General features: G+C 44.0%; 1 protein-coding gene across 6 annotated transcripts in view; it reads left to right on the top strand.

Moving 5' to 3' along the window:
- The window catches only part of CMKLR2 (chemerin chemokine-like receptor 2), a 42,996-nt gene that overhangs the window by 8,230 nt on the left and 10,739 nt on the right, over positions 1-24,027 (top strand). Inside the window, exons 1-2 of one of the 6 annotated variants that reach the window (XM_070508458.1) lie at positions 9,543-9,692; positions 17,834-18,060. The exons of 4 other annotated variants lie outside the window; for them this stretch is intronic. The gene's annotated coding sequence lies outside the window, so the exon portion shown is untranslated. Of the gene's footprint in view, positions 1-9,542; positions 9,693-17,833; positions 18,061-24,027 lie in introns of those variants that run through there. One more of the 6 variants, XM_070508457.1, reaches the window with a different exon arrangement.

The following is a 24,027-nucleotide window of genomic DNA, read 5'->3' as shown; positions in this document are numbered from 1 at the left end:
TTTGACAAGGCAGCAGCCTGTGCTCGGGCGGGGCCCCCATGGAGTCTGGTGCTCAGGAGGAGCTCAGTTCACCTCCTCGAGGCCCCCGCAATGCTTGTCAGTGCTTCTTCTCAAGTGCGATGTATTTACCGGGTAAACGCAGTGGGTACCACATCAGCCGATGGGGACACCCCAGTGAATCCTGAATTGAAACTCTAAACACTACCCCATTTATGCCCACTGTCAACTGGGCAATTTCAGGTTACAATGGGAATATATTTATATAGCACTTCCCATTTCACTGCGCTATTTTGACAACACTGCTGACTACTCTCCTCTAGGGAATCCACATATAACCCGATTCCGCAAAGAAGGTTCTCACTGAAGCCCTGAAAACTGGTAACACCAGTGTGGCTGATCTTTGTACAGTCTTCAGAATTTAACCAAGCCAGTAATACAGCTGCTCTCAAAGCCAGGCAAACCCAGTTGGGACCAGGAGGTCCCCAAGTGGACTTGGCTTCGGGCGCAGTTCTGTATTTTGTTTTTTGCAGGGTAAGACTCGCCCTAAGGTAACATCTCTTGGCAATCCTCCTCCTTTCCCCCACCAAAGCCCCAGGACATAGTTGTAAGTTCTTCTGCTTCTTGCATGTGAGCCACTGCCACAGCATGGCCACTGACAGATGAGCAGTGTAGGTCTGCGCCCAGGAACCAAACCTGGGCTGCTGAAGTGGAACGCACTGAACTTTAACCACTAGACCATCAGGGCTGGCTCCAGGTGCAGTTTTTAAATTGAAGGCTGAAGTAGAGTAGGAAAGCTCAGGCCCACAGTGGGTTAGGTGGGCATTCTTAGAACCCAAAATAGGAGGCCTGGTTGGGATCACTGGCAAAATGGCAGCCCCTGGACAACAAAGTTGAAGCAAGGTGGAGCCGAGGGAGGAGTTCACGTGCTAGGGTTAGCACATAAGGAATTCAATAAGCAGAGGTCAGAGTCTTCTCTCAGGAACTGTGCAGAAGAAAGGCAGAGCTCACACGTGCTTAAGATGGCCTCCAGGGTTACCCCCTGAAATTCTAGTTGTCTTTCTTTTTAGGCAAGAAACAAAAAAAGTTATTGAAGAACTGTCCATGGTCAGCCAGTCAGTCACTTAGTACCAGAACTGAATCCGCTGGGAGGGGTTCCCCCATTTCAAACGCTTCACACAGTTGCACGCAGTAGACCCCAGCACTCAACCAAGAGTGATCGTTGCAAACACATGTAGCGCAATCATCACAAAGTGTCTGAGGACGCTAAGGGTACGTCGGGCTCAGACACAGGCAGAGGGAACATTCAAAAGGGAAGACCCCAGGCAGAAGGACCTTGAAAGGAGCTGTGCAACCAGGCAGCTTGCAAAGGACAAGGGACCCAGGCCAGGTCTAATAGACATGTGCAGGGTTGAATTTTCATTAGGACCAGATTGTCCCTAAAGGCACGAAAAATAGTTTGTATATAAAGTCAGATCATTGGGCCTAGAAGAGAGTGCTTATAGATAGGACATCCTTAATTTTTCACGAAACTTTCTCTTTGGTGGTTTATAATGATAAACCTCGATTTGAGTGGGAAAAATGTGGTAATGGAGCATTCTGCTTAGTTATATAACTAAGAGTGGACCTAGTTTTTTTATTAGGTTGTAGCATATAAAAGTGCTGTTATTTGACCTTGACGTTTTTTTTTATCGGTCCTACTCCTTTCTTCACAAATTTTTTTAAAAATTTTTCTGCTTTTTCTCTCCAAATCCCCCCAGTACACAGTTGTATATCTTAGTTGTGTGTCCTTTTAGTTGTGGCATGTGGGACACCACCTCAGCGTGGCCTGATGAGCAGTGCCATGTCCACACTCAGGATCCAAACGGGCAAAACCCTGGGCCACTGAAGCAGAGCATGCAAACTGAACCACTCGGCCATGGGGCCAGCCCCCAGACCTTGACCATTTTTGACCTAACAAAATGGCAATTTCTTATGTTTCAACATAAAACATGGATTACTAATTTAATAAAAAATAGCACAGGCCAGTCCCATGGTGTAGTGGCTAAGTTTGGCACACTCCACTTTGGTGGCCTGGATTCACTGGGTTTGGATCCCAGGTGTGGACCTACACCACTCATCAGCCATGCTGTGGTGGCATCCCACATATAAAGTAGAGGAAGATTGGCACAGATGTTAGCTCAGGGCCAATCTTCCTCAGGGGGGAAAAAAAAGAGTACAATATATTTATATATATATAATTATTTGTTTTATTATACAAACATTTGATCTATGTTTTTTATTTATACACATTATATAGTTGACTCTATTTAACACTGAAACCATACTAAACATACTGTAGATTGATGATGGAGAAAGCGCTTCCTCCTCAGCCCCTAAGCTGACCGAGCACCCGTCGTGGTTCCTGCCCTCTGCGCTGTGCTTGAGACACAAGGGTGAGTGAAGCACCATCCTGCCCTGAGGCTTGCACAGTCGAGTAAAGGAAACTCACACATTAGCAGAGCATTGCTACAGGAGGCCGTGTGCACAGGGTCAGAAGGAAGCCCTGCAGTCAGGCAGACCCAGAAGCCTTGTCTGAATGACTCGGGCAGGAGGGCCCGGGCCCATGTGCATAAAAAGCTGATACTTATGGCCTGGGCTTTTGAGAAAAGAAAAGGTTCTATTTCAAGGTCAACCAGCAAGGAGACAGGAGGCACGGTGCTCACATCTGTCTCCACTATCAGGGTTTGGGTGAAATTTAACAGGTTGGGGGAGCAGGCAGGCTCGCAGGCACAGGATTGGAGGGGTGTAAGCATTTATGGGAGGGTGCGGACAGGGCTTTAACTCCGGATCTTCCCAGGCATCTGAGGAGAGTCCGGCTTCCGAGTCCTGGTCGGCCCCGTCCTCTGGTTCTGTGGGGAGAAACTTTGGTTCATGTCGCAAGTAGCCCCCTGCTCAGCTCTGGAGACCAGCTTGCTGTCTGGGTGCTGCCCCTGCCGGGCCACTTTACCGTTCTGCGATGCACGGGTCCAGTTTAGACTGGTGCCCGCGTTGCATGGGCTTTGCCACTTTTGTTAACTGCCCAACCCCCCTTAGCCTCATGGAAATAATAGCAGTCCTTCACAGGACTGTTAGGAGATGAAATGGGGAAATGCGGGTGAAGTTGCTTTCCATTGTACTGTACTTAACACGTACTCAGGAAATGTAGGGATTACCGTAATGTGTTAGATGCTACTTATATAATTAGGTATGCTTGGTATTTGCTTCCTTCTGAATGTAGTTGGGTGAACTGGTTCTAATTAAAAGCGATATAGGACTAGACAGCCATACAGTGTATAGTGAACTTGTTTGCTCTTGATAATAGTTTGGAGAAAAATCTTATCATCTCTCCCTGGAAGTCGGACCTGTTGTTAATCAAAGGTCCTGGTCTGATTAAGTGGCTGGACGGATTCAACACGGCCCTCACGAGAGAGGCTAGCATCCCAGGTACTCAACATTCTTTTAACACCTCTAATAAGAAAGAGGAACTGAGGGGCCAGCTCCGTGGCCGAGTGGTTAAGTTCGCGTGCTCCACTGCGGCAGCCCAGGGTTTGGATCCTGGGCGCCGACATGGCACTGCTCGTCAGGCCACGTTGAGTCGGCGTCCCACATGCCACAACTAGAAGGACCGGCAGCTAGAATATACAACTATGTACGGGGGTTTGGGGAGATAAAGCAGAAAAAAAAAAAAGAAGATTGGCAACAGTTGTTAGCTCAGGGGCCAATCTTTAAAAAAAAAAAAAAAGAGGAACTGGAAACGGGAGCTAATGGATTTGATGATAATTAAGAATTTAAATGCCCTACTCAAATTCACCTTTGCCTTCACAGACAAAAATAAACGTTAGTTATCGCCGAGATGCCCATGGGCGCAAATGCCTTTTATCAAAATCCACTGAGCAGTCTTTCCGCCAGTCAGGAAATCTTATTGAGTTCTACTCCCCGCCAGGCACCACACTTGGCTCTGGAGGTACAAACATAAGCCAAACGACAGCCTGATTTTCATCAAATAAGCCGTCCAATGTATAGCTGAAAACTGTGAGTGAGGAGTGAGAAGCAGGCCACCGGTATAGACCGGCACAGGCTGTGGAGGTCAGGTAAGAGTTCTCTTAGGAAAGCGATGTCCAAAAGTACAGCTCACCCACTGGAAGTTTGGTGATTTTCTCCTTAATTCCAAAACCACCAGCAAGCTCAGGAAATAAAAGCTTAGTTGAGTCAATTGTTTGGTAACCTTATGGAAAATACTAAGTTGACATAAATTATTCATTCCATTACCCAGCTGTGTAGATAATATTAAACATGATTTTTCTGTTTGTCATTCTGCCCCTTAGGGGTTTCCTTTCATAACTTGGTTCAAAATAAAACCATTCACCTCTGGAGTGAGTTGATCACAATCCACACACACACAAAGTGTGTACTTAATTACAGTTCTTTGCACGCACTAACCAAGAAGATGTGAAAAATGTAGAGGACAGTAAAATGACTGAGCTCCCCCACCTTGTCTGGGAGGGTTGCCTTGCTCTGGAATATTTCACATATAAACATGGTATTTCTCCGTCGTCTGGAGAGGTTGCATGGGGAGCGGCATTTCAGCACACACTTGAAACTGCTTGTCTTGTAGGAGGGATTATAATATCCCAAACACTAAATAAAAGCGGTATTTTCAGATTTCCTCAGAAATGTATTACATCTCCCAGAACACAGGGAGGGAAAAAAAAGATTATAGAATGTCTCTCCATTTTAACTTTTTATTAGAATATTTTTAAGACTGTTCATACTCATTTATTCCAGCCTTAAGGAAACAAAGACCTGATTTTTGAGAACTGGATCTATTTTCTAGCCAGAGCAAATGGAAGCTGCTCAAGTGTGCCAAGTGTTCTCTGTAATTTCCTCGAGAATGACTGTTTCTTCCTTTTTACATTCTTCTCAAGCAATCAGTAAGTAACTTATTCATAAACCTAAGAGATTGCCCAAACAGAATTTCCTTGGAAAAGCTGGGTTTTTCTTGCTGAGCCAGACAGTTGATGTGTTTTCTAGCCAGCTGGATTACAGCTAAAGCAGTGAGATTACAGCAAGAAGCCAGCTATGCTGTACAGATCTTCATCACAAGCAATGAACTCATTCACAGGAATCATTTGATGCAAAATAAATAAGCTCCTTTAGTAGAACATAGGATCAGAATGTCCTGCTTTGGAAAGGAAGGGATGAGCACAATGTAGCTTTATTGTAACAGCAGGAAACCATTCTTTTGTTGCTCACAGTGGTATCTTGGCTGATGTTTTCCCTTAGAATGAAACATGAATCCCAAATGTTATCTTTAGATAACTAGGTCTCTTTAGAGCCATTGACCCTTAAATTAGCTGGAAGCCCAAGAATTTGCCACCTTTCAACAGTCATATGCTAGCTATATATGTTTTTTCATAATACACCCTAACAACAGGAGTAGTGCAGTAATATCATAGCAATGACATCTCACAATTTCTGAGCTCTTCTGTGAGCCAGACACTGTGCTGAAACTCACCCACATCTTCTTGTGTAATTCTCACAGAAACTCTCCAGTGACTTACTGATGAGTTTTCTCCCCAGATGACAGAGGAAGAAACTGGAATTGATTGTAATCGAAAAATGATGTAGTGTCTGTGATCACTGTCTCTCATTTGCTATTGTAGGGGAGGAAAAATATCTTTTCCTCCTCCTCTTCCGAATTCTTGGCTGGAGAGGCTGTAACAAAGGACAGGTTAACATGAGAAAAGCCTACAAATTCATTTAACATAAGTTGTGCACGACAGAGGAGCCTTAATAAGAAAATGAAGACCTGAAGAAACAGTTAAATTTGTGTTTTTATACTAGGTTTGATGAAGAGCAGAAAGTCATGGAAAATGTGCTAGGACAAAGGGATATGAGCTCAGGGGAGTAATCTAGGGGACTGAGCCAGGCCTGTTGGTCCAGATCCCTCTCAGCATCCCTCCTTCCTTGGAGATAAGGATGCTCCTTTCCTTGGGTACCGGGAGGGCCTCTCGCATGAGGGTTTAGTGACCCGCTTCAGGGAAGATCAGAGGGTCCCTCTGACACTTGCTGTTTCTTAGATTCTTTCAGCTTAGTTTTTCAATATGCCAAGGTGCTGTATCTGGGGTAGTGCCTCCTGAGCCCCATCAGTATCTATGCTGGATTGAGGAAAAGAATGTGAAGTAGCGTCTACAAACTAGAAAACAGGACATAGAAATCCACTCTGAGTAGAGGGAAACAGGAAACGGGAGACTGCAGATAAAGAAGAAAATTACAATAGTCATAGAGGACCATGACCCAGACACTGAGCTTCACTTAATCGCCTCATTTCATCCTCCCAGATGCTCAGTCCAGTTGATACTATTATCTTTATTTGACAGAGGAGAAATGGGGGCTCAGAGCTATTGACTCACTTCTCAAGGCCACACAGGTAGGTCGTAAGTGACACTGCAATTAGAAAGCAAGATCTGTGACCCGAGGGCTCCAGTTCTCATGCCGTAAAATTCTGCCCAGAGAGGCTCCTGACGGTGTCTGAGTCACATCGAAGCACGTGGTGAGGATGGGCTGGTGGGAAAGAGGGAGGTTCAGCAACTGGAGCAACCAGGGCATCAGAAGAGAAGGAAGACAGGCATGGAAGACTGGAGAAGGGAATGCAGAAATAAAACCCAACTTGACGCGAACACCCAAGAAATGTTTAGCTATCCCAAGGGAGGGTTGAGGCTAGGAAAGTTATGGATTAGCTGTGACTGAACTCCTTCAGGGGCTGCTGTGCCCCACTTTGTTGAAGCAGATAGTGTCCTCAGGCCAAGGAAGGCTTTCTGTGTTCTCAAACCTCAGCGTTGATCAGGCAAAGGTGCATCTAACCAGTTATCCTGGAGTTTGGGGATGGCCAGATCATTGCCTGGGCTCCCTGTCTCCATTTGAGTAGCTATAGCAGAGATTAAAGTGGTCTCAGATTGACTCGGGGCGGGGTTGGGGGGGGGGGGGCGGGCGGAGAGCTGCACGTCCTTGAACCCTGTGCTAGCGTCCTGGCTATGCAAACAGTTGTGATAATCTTGCTTATTGTCTCCATTCCAACAGTCGTATTAAGGACCCAGCTTCTAACACACAGTCCTCAAAGAGAACAGAGAACAGAGAGGGATAAAGGGAAGAAAGTCTGGGATCCCTAAAGAAAGAATTTATCTCAGCAATACCAGACTTGCAGTGGCGTCTGAATCCTCTCCTCTTGAGCCCTTCCCTGCCTGCCCGCTCTTGCACTTAGCGCCCTTCCTTTAAGAGAGGGCGTCTGTCGTCATCCTAGAGCGGAAGGTAAACTTGGGTTTTGGAAACTGAGTGTACCCAAAAGAAACTTCATACACATTTTTTTTTAAATGTTACCTACACCCCTACATTTTTCTCCTTATCTCTGTTGTTCTCTGAAGGTCAGACCAACACTTTTGGATTAAAGACTTACTAAAAGATAATTTTTTTAAAGCTGAGCTCGCAGATACAGAGAACAGCCTGGTGGTTGCCAGAGGACGGGGGTGGGGATGGAGAATTGGGTGAAGGGGGTCAAATGGTACAGACTTCCGGCTGCAAGACAAATAAGTCAGGGGATGCAACACAGTATGGTGGCTATAGTTTATGATACTGTGTTACATATTTACAAGTTGCTCAGAGAATATATCTTAAAAGTTCTCATAACAAAAAAGAATTTCGTAACTAGGTATGATGACAATGTTAATTAGATTCATTGGGGTGATCATTTTGAAGTATATGCAAGTATGGAAGCATTATGTTGTACACCTGAAACTAATACAATGTTATGTGTCAATTATACCTGAATAAAAAAAGAAAGAAAAACAAACAAAAAAAGATAATTTTTTAAACAAGTAAATCATGACTCAGATACAAATATAAATTTAACGTTTCAAATGTTTTATTAAACTTATTAATTAATGATAGAATCTGTAAGGTGTTACAATGGGTTAAAAGGAGAATTCAGGGGTGGGTAAGTTCGCACATTCTGCTTGGTGGTCCAGATGGACCTATGCATTGCTCATCAAGCCACACTGTGGCAGGCGTCCCACATATAAAGTAGAGGAAGATGGGCATGGATATTAGCTCAGGGCTAATCTTCCTCAAAAAAAAAAAAGGAGAATTAAAAGTATGACACATACAGGCCATCGGGAATATTGAAATGGATTTATAAGCAGTTGCAAAACTGGCCAAACTGGTCAGTATTCACAGAACAGCAATCAATCTCATTCCATGGACACGATTCGTTTGTGCTTCCATGGACAAGGATCTTTTGCACCATTGTAAGTTGTCTACAATTTGCACAGCTGTAAAACACCCAGAGAGTGACAGCACAGAGAACTGGAAAAGGCACACCTCACAGGATTCCCAGGAGTCTTGTTGCCCGTTTCAAAGTCCTTCACAGTTTTTCCCGACAGGCCCTAAATACTGAAAAAATTATGATATCCTTCTTCATATGTAATTCAATATTAAAAAACCCTAAAGCAAATCTCACCAATTTCATAATGAAGTAAAATGGCTTCTTCCCAGAATTTCTCGTTGTGAAGTTATGGATAAATTGGCGGAAGTTACCCTTTCTGACGTCCCGCTGCCTCTGCTTTGCTGGTGGCCTGAGTTGGCTGTGGAGCAGTCCTCTCCTCTGGTCACTTAGCTCCTGGCCACACGGTGACGTCTTTAGAAAATCCTCTTGTGGGCCAAGCCTTAGTATAGGCCAACAGCTGAGTATTTCTTAATGAAATAAATCTAAGGAAAAAATGCAGGAAGCATTATGTGGTACTGTCACTGGAAACAGTCAAACATCCAAACTGACACCAACCATAAGCTGCATCTTCCCGGGCACTTCCACATCACGAATCAGCTTCCTCTGTGTGAACACCGCTGTCCTGACTTCACTCCATGTTCCAGGTCAGGGGGTCGAGAGGCTGGGGAGTGTGGTCCTTTTTAAACTATGTGGTAAGACGCCACCTTGAAAACACTTCGGATATTTGCTAGGTGTGTCAGTTAAAAAGATAATTTTTATATTATTCAGTGCAAAATAACTAGTTACAAACTTAAACGAATTATTTTAAATAAAAGTTGCCTAGGGCGGAGGTAGCTTTCTAGATTTGAAAATGAGAAGGTGGGGGCTGGACAGGAGGACAGAGATGAAAAGTGAAGGCTCTCGGTGACACTCTGCTCCACTTTCTCTGGTTCTGAGCTGGAAGGAGAAATAGTGAGTACAGTCAAGCAGACCAGACAGAAGACCCAGAAACTACAGCGGGGATCTCAGGGTGACACTTGCCAGTTAGAGCCGAGCCCCATCAGCCAGTAGCACCATCAGCAATCCCCCAGTGGTTTGTCCTGATCATGGGAGGACTGTTGTTTCCTGGTTGACACTTCCACCCAGCCCCAAGGGGACAAGGGTCCAAACGGGACAGGACTGACACCTGGCCCATGCCCATGTCCACATCGGTTTGGGTTCCTGGTGGTTCTGCCTCCGGTTTTGATTTCTGCATTCCGACGCCTAGCTGACCGTCCCCTGCAGCTTTATTCATTTCTGGCCCCACTGAGTGAGCACCGACGCTTTGCTAATAAATAAGCTGTATTCAGCGATGCCAGTTCATACCGCCGGCTGACTTCATTCCTCCATGGGTGGTGGACCACCCCTTCTCTGTGTGGTGAGTCGTCCCCCGGGCCCTTAGCTGTGCTGCACGTCTTTGCTCAGGGTCACTGCACACCTCGGTGCCCTTCCTTCCAAGCGCCCCCTGCCCCTCCTGCTCCAGGAGCCGGGCAGCACTGCCTCTCACGCCTTCCAGGGCAGCCTCAGCCACACCGACTACAGGTTGCTGAAATATTTCCAGAATTCTGATTCTCCCAACTTGCAACAGGAAAGAAGAAGTAAGAAAAGAAGCAAAGACACATTTAATTTTGGCCAGAATGCTCAGAGCTGACGTGTAGAGGTAAAATGATTAACTATACCAAGATGGTGTTTGTCCCACATCTCCCACCCTTGTTCTTTCACTGGGTGTCGACTGAGTATATTCCTTGTTCTAGGAATTATGGCTACAGCTGCAGCCGAGGACACAAAAGGCAAAGTTGGGTCCTGGGAGTTCATGCCGCACAGTGGTGGGTTTTCTTAGCATGAGGAGGTAAATAATTAACAACTTAAGGAGTTCTACTTTGAGAGGGGGAAATTTGGAGTCTAATTGGCATGCTGATCTCTGTGAGGAAGCTTTAAACTCCTGCAGAATCTAAAGGGTGCAGTGCTCCAAGAAGGGCTGCCTTGCAAACTCGAAACAGAGTTGAAAGACTGGAACAACCGCATTCCTACATGAAATCTCAGCTGTTAACATTTTGCTCTATCAGGTTTCTCTGTAATTATCTGTATATGTATATACATATTTTTAAAATTTTTTATTAGAAAATAATTTCAAGCTTACAGAAAAGTTGCAAGAAAGACACAAAGAATCCTCTCACCCCCCCTTTCCCCAAATTCACCAACTGCTGACATTTCCCCATTGCCTTAGTGTTCTCTCCATCCGTGACGCACGGAGGGAGCTCTGCGGAACCACTGCAGAGGAAGTTGTGTGCACGTTGCTCCCGTCCCCCATATGTTTCAGTGTCTATTTCCTAAGAATAAGGATAGTCTCCTACATAACCTCTGTGGACTTATCAATCACAGGAAACTTCAAATTGATACAACACTTTCAGCTAATCTACAATCCATATTCCAGTTTTGTCAATTGATCTAATAATGCTCTTTTTGGCATTTTATTTTTCTCCAGTACAGGAGGCAGTCCGGCATAATATATTACATTTAGTTGTCGTGTCTCTTTAGTTTCTTTTAATCTGGAACATTTCCGTAGCCTTTCTTTGTCTTTGATGAATTGGCGTTTTTTAAGAAAACAGAACTTTCAAAACAAAATGTTCCTCATTTGGAGGTTATCTGATGTCCATCTCATGTCACAGGTTGAGTTCTCCCAGAACAAGACTCCGAGACAGAGTTTAACGATCAGATGTTTCTTAGGTTGTGCCCTTAGGATCAATAACTGTGTGTGGAAGGGCGGGGGACGCACAACTCAGGGGGAGAAATTGAGCTGCGAGGTAGGACTAACAGCCAGAACTGACTCTAGGTGGACCTCTGAAGCTAAAACAGACCCGTCAGAATTGTCCCCCATTGGGCCAAAATGGCCAGGCTTTTCCACTTTCATTTCATGATCATTGGAGGTGAGCCACCCTGGAAGGGTGTGACGTGGGGTGAGGGGTCTCCTAGGGCTGCTGGCTGGAGGCTGTCTCTTCTCGACCGCTCTCCCAGGAACTCGGAGAACAAGTTTTCCCTGAAGGGTATCTGGACAATGCATTTCCATGCACCACATTTCATGATGAGAATCACATCCTGCATTCCCAGCTGGACAACTACTACGTGCATTTTTTCTGAATTTTTTGAAAGTAAGTGTAGACTTTAGCCCTAAAAACTTCAGCTTACCCTCCCCAAAAAAGAGCGTTCTCCTACAGAATAATGTCATTAACACACCTAAGCAAACAAAACATAGTTTGTTAAGGAGATCCAATCTATGTTTGAATTCCCCCAGTTAGTCTCAAAATATCTTTTAGAGCTTTTAGAAATAAGTATCGAATCAATGATCACACACTACATTCAGTTTTTGAGTCTTTTCTCTTTTAACCTGGAGCAATCCCCCTATTTGTTTTTCTATGACAATAACTTTCTAAAGAGACCAAGCCTGGTGTCCTGAAGAATCTTCCTCTTTTTCAGCGTTTTTCAAATTTGAAAGTCATAAGACTTAGTGTCGCAAGAAGTGAGGAAAATACCATTTGCTTTTTCTTAGATGATTTTAAGTTTTTAATGCAGATAAAACAATTTTGGAAGAAGTAGACTATCTTTTCTAGAACAGTAATTGAAGGCCCACTTCTATATTCATTATTAATTAAATAGAGTCATTAGAGAAATAAAGAGATAAAATGACCGATTATGCTACTTTTATTACTTAGTCATAAAACTGGTTAACTCAATATTTGCACGCGCATATGTGTGTGTGTGTGTGTGTGTAGATAGCCAGATTCTACTTAACCTTCACATCTTCTCTAAGGAAGAATGAAACAAAAGAAAAAGCCGCTTAGGTTTTTTTTAAATTTTCTAGGAAGTACAGGGAATGAAAGAGTCATCTTATACCATCAGATTATATTGTATCATCATCATATTATATTGTTACTAAAGCCTCTTTAGTCCTTTAGATGTAGCACTGTCATTATAAGTAGCTCTAATCCTCTTAAAGTACCATGCTTCATTCATTATAACAAATTAACAAAGACCTGAGACACAAGAATCTTTTCAGATTATTTCCAAACAGGCTTCCTTCACTACTGTCTTCCAATTGACCTAGTTATGAGTTTTCTGATGGAAAATAATTATATCTCTGCTAGGTATTGTCAAAATACTTTCAAAATGTGTCAGTGGCCATCACTTTGACAACTGGCAAGATTATTTTCCTCTCTCCTCCCTCCTTTTTTCCATCCTTCCTTTCTCCTTTTCTTTCATGGAAAGAATTTACTGTTATTATAGGACTCATTTTCCACCCAAATTAAGATATATTCCATACAACTAGAAAGACCCACAACTAAAATATACAACTATGTACTGGGAGGATTTAGGGAGAAAAAAGCAGGAAAAAAAAAGAAGATTGGCAACAGTTGTTAGCTCAGGTGCCAATCTTTAGAGAAGAAAAAAAAGATATATTCCATAAAAATTAAAAGAAGTAGGAAATCTTCAATATAAAAGTTATACAATTTTATGAGGGATAAATATAAAACTAAAGATTTAATTTTATGAGTAGGATAACATATAATAGAGAACAGGTCAATTTTGCCTATTTTAAGCCAATCTATTTTGATTCGGCACCTTTCTTGAGTACCCATTATGTGTAAGTCTCTGTACTGGACCCTTGATGGGTCACAAATCTAATTGATTTATTGATCCATTCATTCACTTTTATGGTTGCTAGAGCTAGAGCAAGTTTAGGAAGGAGAAGGAGGTGGTGGAAAAAAAATACATTTTTCCATAGGAGGTGAACTATGAGGTGGGCTATATTCCTCTTAGATTTCTATAAGCCTAGTATTTTAAAGAACACCATGCTATTTGGGCCATGTCATTTTCAGATGCACAAAATATGCGTATTCAAACTCCACATCCAGGTGACACCAGTGAAAATTGCAGAGTAAGGACCTTGGAAAATTCTCTCCACAAAAGCAAAAAGGAACTGGTGAAGTCATCAGAATCAGAACTCTGGAAATTACCCACAGGCTTACAACAATCTGGGGAATGTTTATTTTAAAAAAAGAAAAGAAAAGAAAGGAAAGAAAAAACAGTTCAATCTCAGTAAAAGAAGTGAGCTTTGTGGCCTTGTTGATTTGCCCTGGTCCCAACCTGGACTCTCCTGCTTTGCGATATTCTTAAAAACTAACAGCCTGCATTCATGGTGAAGACTGGCAGCCTGGCAGCCAATGGAAAGGAAGGAAAGGGGCTGGAGCTCCTTCTAAGCTTCATTCCCAGAGAATTATTATGTGACCTGTCTGGTGGCTCCCTGGAAAGCCTCACTTGCAAGACTGTCTATACTTGACCTAACTCAGAGCTCACCTGGTATGAAAAGCTTTTTCCCCCATAAGCGTTTGTCAAAAACAATTACAGGCAATTACTTAACTTTGCAGCTGCCTGAGGTGATAGATACCAGTTGGGAGAAAGCATTAGACTAACCAAAAGCTTAAAAAGAAAAACTGGGGAGTGAGACATACAGAGGAGTTTTGAAAAGCTCTGACACACACCTGGGAATCAAGAAGGCCACAGGCATGCATAGGCTTGTGCTCACACCCAGGACTCTGTGCATTGCCAAGAACTGAAAAGGCCCTCCATTCTCACCCTGGGATGACTTGTCCTGTGCAAGCAGAAAGTGAAGGTTAAGGCAGAGTTGAAAGCGTGCCCCCAACATGCACACAGGGCCCCTCACCAAAAGCTGGGAGACTTATTGGTTCCAGGCATTTAAAGAAATGTCCAGGCCCTATACATACTTTCTGAGCTTTGCATGGTGGTAACAACAAAGAAACAGTCACATGGGCCATAGGACAGCCAGTGGGTTTGATGTCTCTCTGGATTTCTGCTCCCATTTCAGTTCAGGCCACTAAGGAGTTTTCTTACTTTCTTGCCAGCTCAGCCACACATTTAAAAACATGACTTTTACATCTAGTCCACTGTTTTTAGAGGTTTTGTAGTGAAAAGTTTCTAAAGAATATCGGATAACCATATTGCCAGAAACATAACTCCTCCCAGCCTTTGAGCTATCACTTCCCCATTGTGGTTTTAGGAAGGGTCTACCTACTCTGTCATTTCGTGTCTGAATAGAATGAGGGACAGAGATTGTGAGGCTCTCTACCCTGTTGGGGAGTCCCACTGCCTTTTTCTGCTCTTCAGCCTCAGAGACAGACTTCAGCCAGCTTGCTTGCTCTTCTTGTCCTTGGGGTCCCAGGAACTCAGACACCTCCCTCTCCCTTGGTCGCTGACTCTACCCACTTTTCTTCTCACAGATCTCTCCAATTTCCATAGTCTTTGCTCTACAAAAACTTATTTTTATCTTAAGGCTTTTACTGTTGATCATTAGAGGAGAACAGTAAATAACAGGAACATGATGAAGATGAGAAATTTACAAGCATCTCATACTTTTACAAAAGGTCTTATAATCTTGGTCCTGATTTCCTTGTAAGATGAGTTTTTGTCTTCCAATTTAGTTCTCTTAAGGAGTTGTTCCATATTTAGGTGAAGATCACAGGGACTCTGTTCTCAAAAAATGACCCTTCTAAACTGAAGACGTAAGGGCCTGTGGACTCTGTCAAGACAGGACAGCAGGCACCCCTCTCCTCTCTAGAGGACATTTGGCACTGAGAATCACCAGACTGAATGACACTAAAATTGGTCATCCTCTGTACTGATCAGGAATATTACAGGCATTATTTTATAATCCTCTATTATTGTATGATCAAAACACCCAAAATATGAAGTAGATTCTGATTGTGGACCCATTTTTAGCTACCTGGTTAACACAGAGCCTTACCTCCTTCTGAAACTTTGATTTGACATGTGTTAGACCTTCTTACTCTCTACCTCTCATTTCTTAGCCTTCCTTTCATATTTTCCATCTCATTGTCTCTCTGTGCTAATTTTGGGTAAGTTCTTCAGATGTATCTCCTAGTTTACATTCTCCCTTCAACTGGGTCGAAGCTACTATTTTACACATCCATTATATTAAATTTCTTTGTTTTTTTAAAAATTATACATTTAATTAAGCATAGATTGTTGGGATTTTTTGGGTTTTTTTTGGTGAGACTGGCCTTGAGCTAACATCTGTTACCAATTTTCCTCTTTTTGCTTGAGGAAGATTATCCCTGAGCTATCATCTGTGCCAGTTTTCCTCTATTTTGTATGTAGGACGCTGCCACAGCCTGGCCTGATGAGCAGTGTGTATGTCTGCACTTGGGATCTGAACCGACGAACTCCGAGCTGCAGAAGCAGAGCACATGAACTTAACCACTCTGCCACCAGGCCAGCCCCATTATATTAAATTTCAATATTAACTCTGTAATTTCTTGAAGTTCTGTGTGATTCTTTATAAACTTTCCTGGCCCAAAGTAGAGTTTCTGCCTAAAATCCTAGTAGTTATTAGCGTTTCTGTCTTCAGTCTTCAAGACTTTTAAAGTATTCTGCTAAATTTCTGTTTTCCCATGTATAAAATGAAGGAACTGGATTAAACTATCCCTAACACCCCATCCCACTTTAACAGACTGTGATTCTATGCTCTTTGGCCACCTTGACTCCATCCTCTTTCAGAGAGATTAAAAATTGGAAATTGGTTTATAAAAAGAGAACACCCATTCCACAACTAATAATGGCAAGTTGAAAAAGAATAGAAGTAATAGACATGACAACCAGATCTGTGGGGTGAATACAGGATATAAGAAAATGGTTTCCCTTAACTGTACATCATACATGAAAGAAATTTTATAGAAGTTTAAAGAAATTCTACCCTCCATGCCACCCCATCCCTCTAAAATTCTTGTCAGAGGCAGCATGGCGTATGTGCATCGATCGACAGGAGACTGTGTCTGAGCCACAGAATCAGCCGTGTACACCCCAACCAGTGGCCAGGAGAGCCGTCCAGCTGCGGCAGGTGTAGCATTAGAGTAGCCAAAACAGAGCTTCAGGTTGGCAGAACTTTAGACATCATCAAGTCCAGTCACCTTCAATGCCTGATTTCCTGCTTCGAAGCCTTCAATTTAAGGTCGCCTCATTAAACATCCTCAAGTGTGAGAAAGTGCTGTCCTCTGACACAGCTCCGTACGGAACGAAAGCCCCGTGGTTTCTGTTCACGACTGTTTCTCCAGGCCCAGAACACAGAGTAGATGATGAGTAAATATTTATTAGGTGAATCAATGCCATTTTTAACAACTGAAATCCTTAGAAGGTTTTGCTTTGCATTGAGCTAAAACATGTCTTTCTGTCATATTATTAGTTTTACTCTCTGCCCAGATAAGGCAGCTCCCTCTTTGGCATGCCAGCCCTTCAAGCTTGTGAAAAGGGTCACCCTGCCCTTTCTTCCCAGGATAGAGAGCTTCCACCCCTTCATTCCATGCTCCTCACATGTTTGGCGTTAAGCTTTCTCTCCATCCTCTTCGCTCTCTTTGGGCATGCTCCAGTTTATCATTGTTCCTCTTAAATTGTAATTCTCAGAAAAGAATACCGTACCCCCAGTGCAGTCTGACCAGCTCAAGTAGAGTTGGACAAACTCTCCTCAATTCTACTAGAACAACCCAAGGGCACATTCACCTTTTTTTTTAAGCTGTCATATCCCTTTCTTGACTCACAACCAGCTCGTGGTCAAGGAGAAAGCTCGTATCGGTGCAGAAACGTGGCATGTCTGAATGTCAGAACAGGTTACCACAGGACACTAATCTCAGTGCCTTTGGTGAACGGGGCACATCCTGTGGAAATGCCAGTGACAGTGGACGATGGGGACCCCGTCTGGGCGCATCACGTCAACTCCCTTTTCATCACATCGACTCCCTTGTCACAGCTAGTGAAAGGCACTGAATAAGCCATTAGTGCACATTACATCTCTCTTTCACGTGGGCTTACCGAATCCATCACAGGGCGATAACTCAGGCCCTGAGCTGCTGCCTAAGCACATCGTCAGCTGGGAAAACCTGTTGAAGAAGACAGTTCAGTTCGTACTGTCACTGGCACAAATTCAATGCAGGTGTTGCTTAACAGGTGAGCTCTGAAGTGAAAGACAGGTCATTTCTAAAGGACATGCTGGATACGGCCTTCCAGTCTCGTTTTCCAGGTCAGTACAGCAGAACTGGCTTTTTTTAATAAGTAATTTCTCTTTTCAGAACCACCAAAACTTTATCTTGAATGCAAGCAAAACTAAAGTGCCTTCAACTCAAGATATGTATGGTTACTACTAACATGACTGTTCTTAGGGGGTTTTAAAGATGAGCTTAGAATTGCCAAGCTCTTTTGCTTTTTAATAACTAGTCTCACAAGTTGTTAGATGCCGTTTCAGGGAATCAGACTTGAGGCTTAAAACGGTTGTCTGACTTTGCGTTGTTAGAGAAAATCTGCGATGGGCAGAAAAGACGTAGGAACCTGTCCCAAAGGCAGAACTTTTAAAAAGAAATTTTATTGTATCAAGTAGTTTGTTACTGAGTTCCTTCCAAGGTCCTTGTCGGGAAATCAACTGCTTGCCTTGTGTTTCAGCGAAAGTGTGCTGAATTACGTACTGGCATAGGTGCCAAGATACTTTCTGACTGCTTTCTTGGACTTGAGGACCTGGAGAAGCACTTGGCTCCTGAGTCTCCAGAGTACCACAGGGGCGGTGCAGGGACCTGCCTGCATCCGTTCTTTCTCATGAACCACCACGCTCAATGACCTTAGAAGGTCACTTCCATTTTCCTCAAGTACCACACCTCTGTTTCTGAGACGAGGTGAGTAACATCAAACATGAAAGAAAGATATTAAAATGATTTAATGTATATTTACTAGTCCAGAAGCAATTTGCAAAATAATATAGTTAAGAGGTCTCAGAAGTGGTTCTTCCCGCGCATTTCTACCGCTGGCCGGACAGCAAGTAAATGGAAAAGATGCCACCACATGAAGTGAGCTGAGAATAAAGAGAAGAGCTCTTAACATACAGCCGTGTGCTTTACCGTTGAACCAGTGTCTTTTTCTCACTCCCTTCCCTTCCTCCTTCCTTCTTTCTTTTCCTTCTAAGGAAAGAAGAGGAGAGGATAAAGAGGGGTTTAAGCTACGTTCGCAAACGCTCCCTCGCCCTCCCCTCTAATTAAGCAAACTTGGACTTGGAGAGCTAGCTGGGAAGTGAAGAGTCTTTCTCCTGCAGCTCTACAGCTGTTTTGGGCACGGCTGCATGTTTATAACCTTCTCTCACAGATGTTACATTTTATGAAATGTGACTCATTAGGGTGGTACTGGTATCTTTAGATGAAAAGAAATCCCTGAGGGTTGAATGATTACACAAGTCTGGTTCACTGAAAACCTGAAATATTTTAATAGAATATTTCCTGGAAAAAAAGGCAAGACTTTGCTGTACTTAAATGAATCAGAAAGACCAATGATTTTAAATTCATTCTTTCCTCTTGGAGGAACGAGGGAGGGACAATATTCTGGTTTGGGGAGCGGTTGTTTTCATTTGCAGAATGTTTTTAATTTGTGTAGACTTCTTGTTTTGGACCTTGATCAATATTTTTGTTCCAATGTGCAAAAAAACCATTTACTAGAAGACATTTTTTGATGCCCACTCTATGCAAAGCCCTGGTGCTATGTGGAGGCGTGGAGAGCAGTAAAGGAGCTGGAAGATGTTGTTCTGCCATCTTTGAGCTTCTCATAAAGGTTTAAAACTAGATGTCACCTGTGCTTTCCAGATGAGGCACCTGGGGTCTCCGGGGGAAGGGGTCTCACCCACAGTCACGCAGCTAGTGACATGCAGAACTCGAACTTAGAACCTCTCTCCTGAGTCCCCTTGCTCTGTCAACATGCCCGCGGACTTAAATGGGGTCAAGCGGCATGGCAGGGCCAGAACTGGGGTGACGCAACTGAGGCTAAATGTTAGCAGGAACCCAAAATTCCAGCCATCAAAACTAAAGCAAAAAACTCCAAGCCGAACAAAATGTCGTCGTCTCAAGAGAAGTCAGAACCTGACCTGCACTTGCGTGACCCAGCCTCCTCGCCTCACCCTAATCTTGGCCTAACGTCATGCAGGCTGAACTTTTGGGTGGACCAAGGGGGAAAACCGACCAGAAAACATTCCCATGGCTGGGATAGTTGTACAGGAATCCTGAGTGTACAGAGGGAGATGTCCAGATGTTCAGAGGCGGATCACAGACTCGCCACAGCAGCGACTTGAGGTGAAACAGCTCTGATTTGTTCTAACGAGAAGCTGAGACTGAAGGGCATAGGGGGAGAACTCAGGATGTGACAGTGGGTCATGCTAAGCTCTCGGAGATGCTGTTCCTGTAATGAACTTGGTTGCCTTCAAGGGCTCTGCTGGTGGAGGACAAAATAGAGTCCCGAGCCTGGGAGTGGGGTGTGGTTGGGGGTCGGAACTAGAAACTGGGCTAAAAGTTTTCCTCCCCTTTTTTATTTTCTTCTCTCTCATCCACGCCCTGTGCCTGAAGTATTCAGCCAGGACATGGCTGTGCACCATTTGAAAGTACCCTTGCCCTTAGAAGGGGTGCAGGAGGAAAGGAGAGGCCTTGGGCACATGCTGTCCTCCAGGGTCATTGCTGGTCCAGTCACCAGGAGACACCAAAAGGGGACTTGAGTCTTTGCCCACTATGAGCACTAAAGAGTATGCATTTGCCGGAATGTCCTCAGGGCCTACCTGCCATGGGCTACGTGGGACTTGGTTTAGGTTCCTGGTCTGCAATTTGGCTCTTCACTTTTCCACGTTTTGCCATGACTTTAACAGCAGAGTGAGAACCAGCCCCAAGAAGAGAGTAGATTCTGGGTGACTGAGGCTCTGCCCCAGGCTAACGTGTCACTAGGACAGGAGCTCCAAGTTAAAAACTGTTCTCACAGAGGCTCCCCCGGGCCTGGAGGTGGGCAGTGGCGAGGAAGTCTAAGAAAGAACCAAAGCAGCTTTCTCTGTCCCGTTCCTCCTCAGCTTCCCCCGACCTAGCCAGCCTCATTTAAGGGAGGAGGGGTTTAGCTTTCATTTCGTCTTGTTTTTTCCTTCAGCCACAAGAACAGCTCTAGAAAAGGAAAGTAGAATTCCTTCTCTAAAATTCAGCCTCCTTCTCAGAATCTCTACTGCTTTAAACACTCTCAAGAAAGGATTCTTGTCCCTCGGGTGCCTAAAGGTTAAGAACACGGGCGTTTACAAATCTGAGTGAGAACTCTGACCACGCCAACTTGCCAACTGAACGGTTTTTGCAAGTTCTTTAATTTTCCTCTCTTCAGTTTCCCAATCAGTAAATAGAGAATAAGGGCTCAAACATAATCTCTGTAGTCATACATTCTTGCCCTTAAAGGACCATGTTCAAGGCCCCGAGTGCAAGCATCAGTGCCTTCCAGGGTCCCCCATCCAGCAGCCACTCGGGCTGTGCCGAGCCCCCGAAGGGCCCCCAGGGCAGCGTGTCTGTTTGGTGCATTGGTTGGTAGGTTTGTAACGTTCTCCACTTTGAACAGCTGTAAGTTCTCGCCTCTACTAAGCCAACATTTTCCTGCCTAATGGGCCAACATTTTTTCCCTTAGCTCCAACCTTGGAAAACACGGAATAAATCTCTTTCTTCTTCCTCAACTTCAAGTATCTGAAGACAGCTATCAGACGCCTTAAGTCTCCTTTCTCACTGATTCCTTCAACCTTTCCAACAAAGACATATCCCAAGGCCCCTCAGTCTCCTGAACCCTTTCTTGTGCACGGCTGTGGTTTTCCAAAGTTCTTCTCAAAAGCTGTTTTTCAGGCTCAGCAAACTACTCCTGATACAGATTCGCCGTGACAGAAACAAGTGCTGAGGGTGCTAGCTCGGTCTTCACTGCCATCAAAGGATTAAAGTGCTCATGATGGATGTCTCTAAGCCGTCACAGTAATGACTCTGGCACCCGTTCTGTGGCGACGATCGAGGGGCGAGTCTTCCAACGTGTACTTTATCTTCCACAGCTGTTTTATCCCACATTCCCTCCTGTCTCCTCCTAGGGGGAAAAAGTCAAAAATGTTTCCAGGCGTAATCTTGCATGAATGGGAGGAGGTTCTAGAATTGTCGCTCTTCCCTCCTCCCCCAATTTTTTGCTGCTGTGTTGAAAAACCATTACTGTTGCACCCAAACAGGTTCCCCCTCCCCTCCCTTCACCGAGTTCTCATACTGCCTCTCTGCATGAGGGACAGAGGGACAGTATTGGTTTGTGAAGTGGCTGCAACTTCAATGTATTCTGCAAATTCTTTGACTATTGGTCCTTCTCCTTTAGGAAAACAGTCTTTTCTTTCTTCAAGAGAGGAAATATCTTAGGGGCTGGCCCCAGGGCCTAGTGGTTAAGTTCAGTGCATTCTGCTCAGGCCCAGGTTCATGGGTTCGGATCCCGGGTGTGGACCTACACGGCTCATTAGCCATGCTGTGGAGGTGTCGCACATACAAAATAGAGGAAGATTGGCACAGATGTTAGCTCAGGGCTAATCTTCCTCAGGAAAAAAAAAAGAAAAAGAAAGAAAGGAAAAGAAAAAAAATGAAAGGAAATATCTTAACATAAAATAAAATAAGAATATAATGGCTGCCAATTCACCCTAAACCAGCTACTCCTCCTAGACTTCTGTAAATGTCATTGACTATAAGTGGTTGAGAACCAGCATATCTGTGGTGTCAAGCAGTGATGAGATAGAAAACAGGTATACTATGGCAGCAGCACAGACCTCCGCTGGGCACCTCTGACTTGTCTGAAGTGCATCTTGTATCCTTGTCTGCAGAGATTTCTGGTCACGGTTAAAGATTCTAGACTCACACCAACATAGGATTTTCAACCTTTTAAAAAATTTTTAAACCATGGGTGGTATCTAATTATGAGAAGTTTTACAATCTGTTAGGTACCCTGTTGTGACTATAGCTTCCAGAATCAGTTCCTCAGTAGACATAGCACTGCCCAGAGGACATTAACAAGGATCGAAGCTTTAGTTGTGACTTGTACGTGAATGAAAATATCCAAAACATAAATTGGAACAATTCAGATCTCCAGGAGCTATCTAGCCATATGCCCTACAAAAATAAAGTTACAGAAATCCTGTGCCATCAGGGTTTTCAAATTCAGTGATTTCATTCTTTGTGCTAAAAAATTACTTGTGTATGTGGAAACCCCTTTTCAAGGAAATGCTGGTTTGGGGATCTCTCTCAGCTAAGACCAGGGCTTTGCAACATTCCATTGTTGGTGGTGGTGCAACATTCCATTCTTTCCCAAACTCTACACAAAGTTTGGAGAGAAATGAGATAAAGGCCTGGACTATATCTTTTAATAGCTTTTTTCAGAGAGAAGTAAGAGAAGTATAATGCCTTACAGCATTCTCTTTTCTCAGCACTCTTGGCAGATATGGGGATAATAATGACATTTGGGGGCAGACACGGGGCTGGTGTCTCACGAGGTGGGAGCACCATACAGAGTCAATATATTTTTTTTTCTGCTTTTTCTCCCCAGATCCCTCCAGTATATAGTTGTATATTTTAGTTGTGGTTCTTCTAGTTGTGGCAAATGGGACGCCACCTCAACATGGCCTGATAAGCCGTGCCACATCCATGCCCAGGATCCAAACCCTGGGCCACCAAAGCAGAGTGTGTGAACTTAACCACTTGTCCTCAGGCTGGCCCCGCCAGAGTCAATATTTTTAAATATAAGAAGCACACAAAACAAAATGAGTTTTAAAATCTCTACTTAAACCTTCTCCCCCTCCTCTTGAAGCAGCACGCAGAAATCCCGCTTCCCCTCCCCAGCCCCTCCTCCCTCCATCGCCCACTGCTTTCCATCTGACGCTGCAATCAGTCATCAGCAGCCATGACTACTGAGCGCGCTGTGTGCCAGGCACGGAGCCACCTGCTTCTCGAGGGTTTCCGCATGTGCTGGTCACAGCAGCCTCTGAGCTAGCAGTATCACTGTTCCCATTTTACCAGTGAGGAAAGTGAGGTTTCCAGGTGCTCAGTGATTTGTCCAAGATTCCACAGCCAGGAAGGGGTAGGACTGGAATTCGAAGGCAGGCATTCTGACTCCAGAGCCCACAGCCCACTTTACCCCCTGATATTTAAATTATACTTATGTGTTAATTATCTTAAACTCTTGCAAACGAATGCAGCCTAAAAGTTTCTCTGTGACCCAAGGTTAATCATTCACTCTGTTTCCTCCCAGCAGTCAACAGAGCTGTACAAATCATACGAGTTAGGACACTACCTTCTGGGTGGAGCGTTAAAACAATGGGCACTTAAGTAGGCGCTGACTTTTCACATACGTGCTGGGTCCTCTGAGGCTGTCCAGGCGGATGGTGGGGCTTAGACCTGCAGGTCAGCCTGCAAGCCTTTTATGAAAAGAGCTTGGTCCCAGCAGAGTGAAAATAGATGTCATTTCATTTCCGTTTGATTTGATCATCTCTTTTTTTTCATAATGGAAAAACTTTCTCCCAATGCTACTGCCTTTAAAACTGAATAAAAGATTTGTACATCTAAAATTAGTTAGCTTTTCTACCCAAGGTTGATTTTCAATGTCAATTCAATAAAAAAATTATTCTCAAGGCTATACTCAGTTTAGTTAAGCTTCCTGAAACATTCTACTAACTTCCTAAAGGAACTTCTCTCAAATATGTCTCCTCATCTCCATTGTCACTCCCCCTGCCTCAGGGCCTTCCATCTTGACATCAATTGTGGCAATATTCTCCCGAACTGCTACCAGATGATCTTTACAAAAACAGT

The sequence above is a fragment of the Equus asinus genome, chromosome 4 (assembly GCF_041296235.1).
Source record: "Equus asinus isolate D_3611 breed Donkey chromosome 4, EquAss-T2T_v2, whole genome shotgun sequence".
Classification (NCBI taxonomy): Eukaryota; Metazoa; Chordata; class Mammalia; order Perissodactyla; family Equidae; genus Equus; species Equus asinus.
This window is presented reverse-complemented; position numbering and strand designations above follow the sequence as displayed.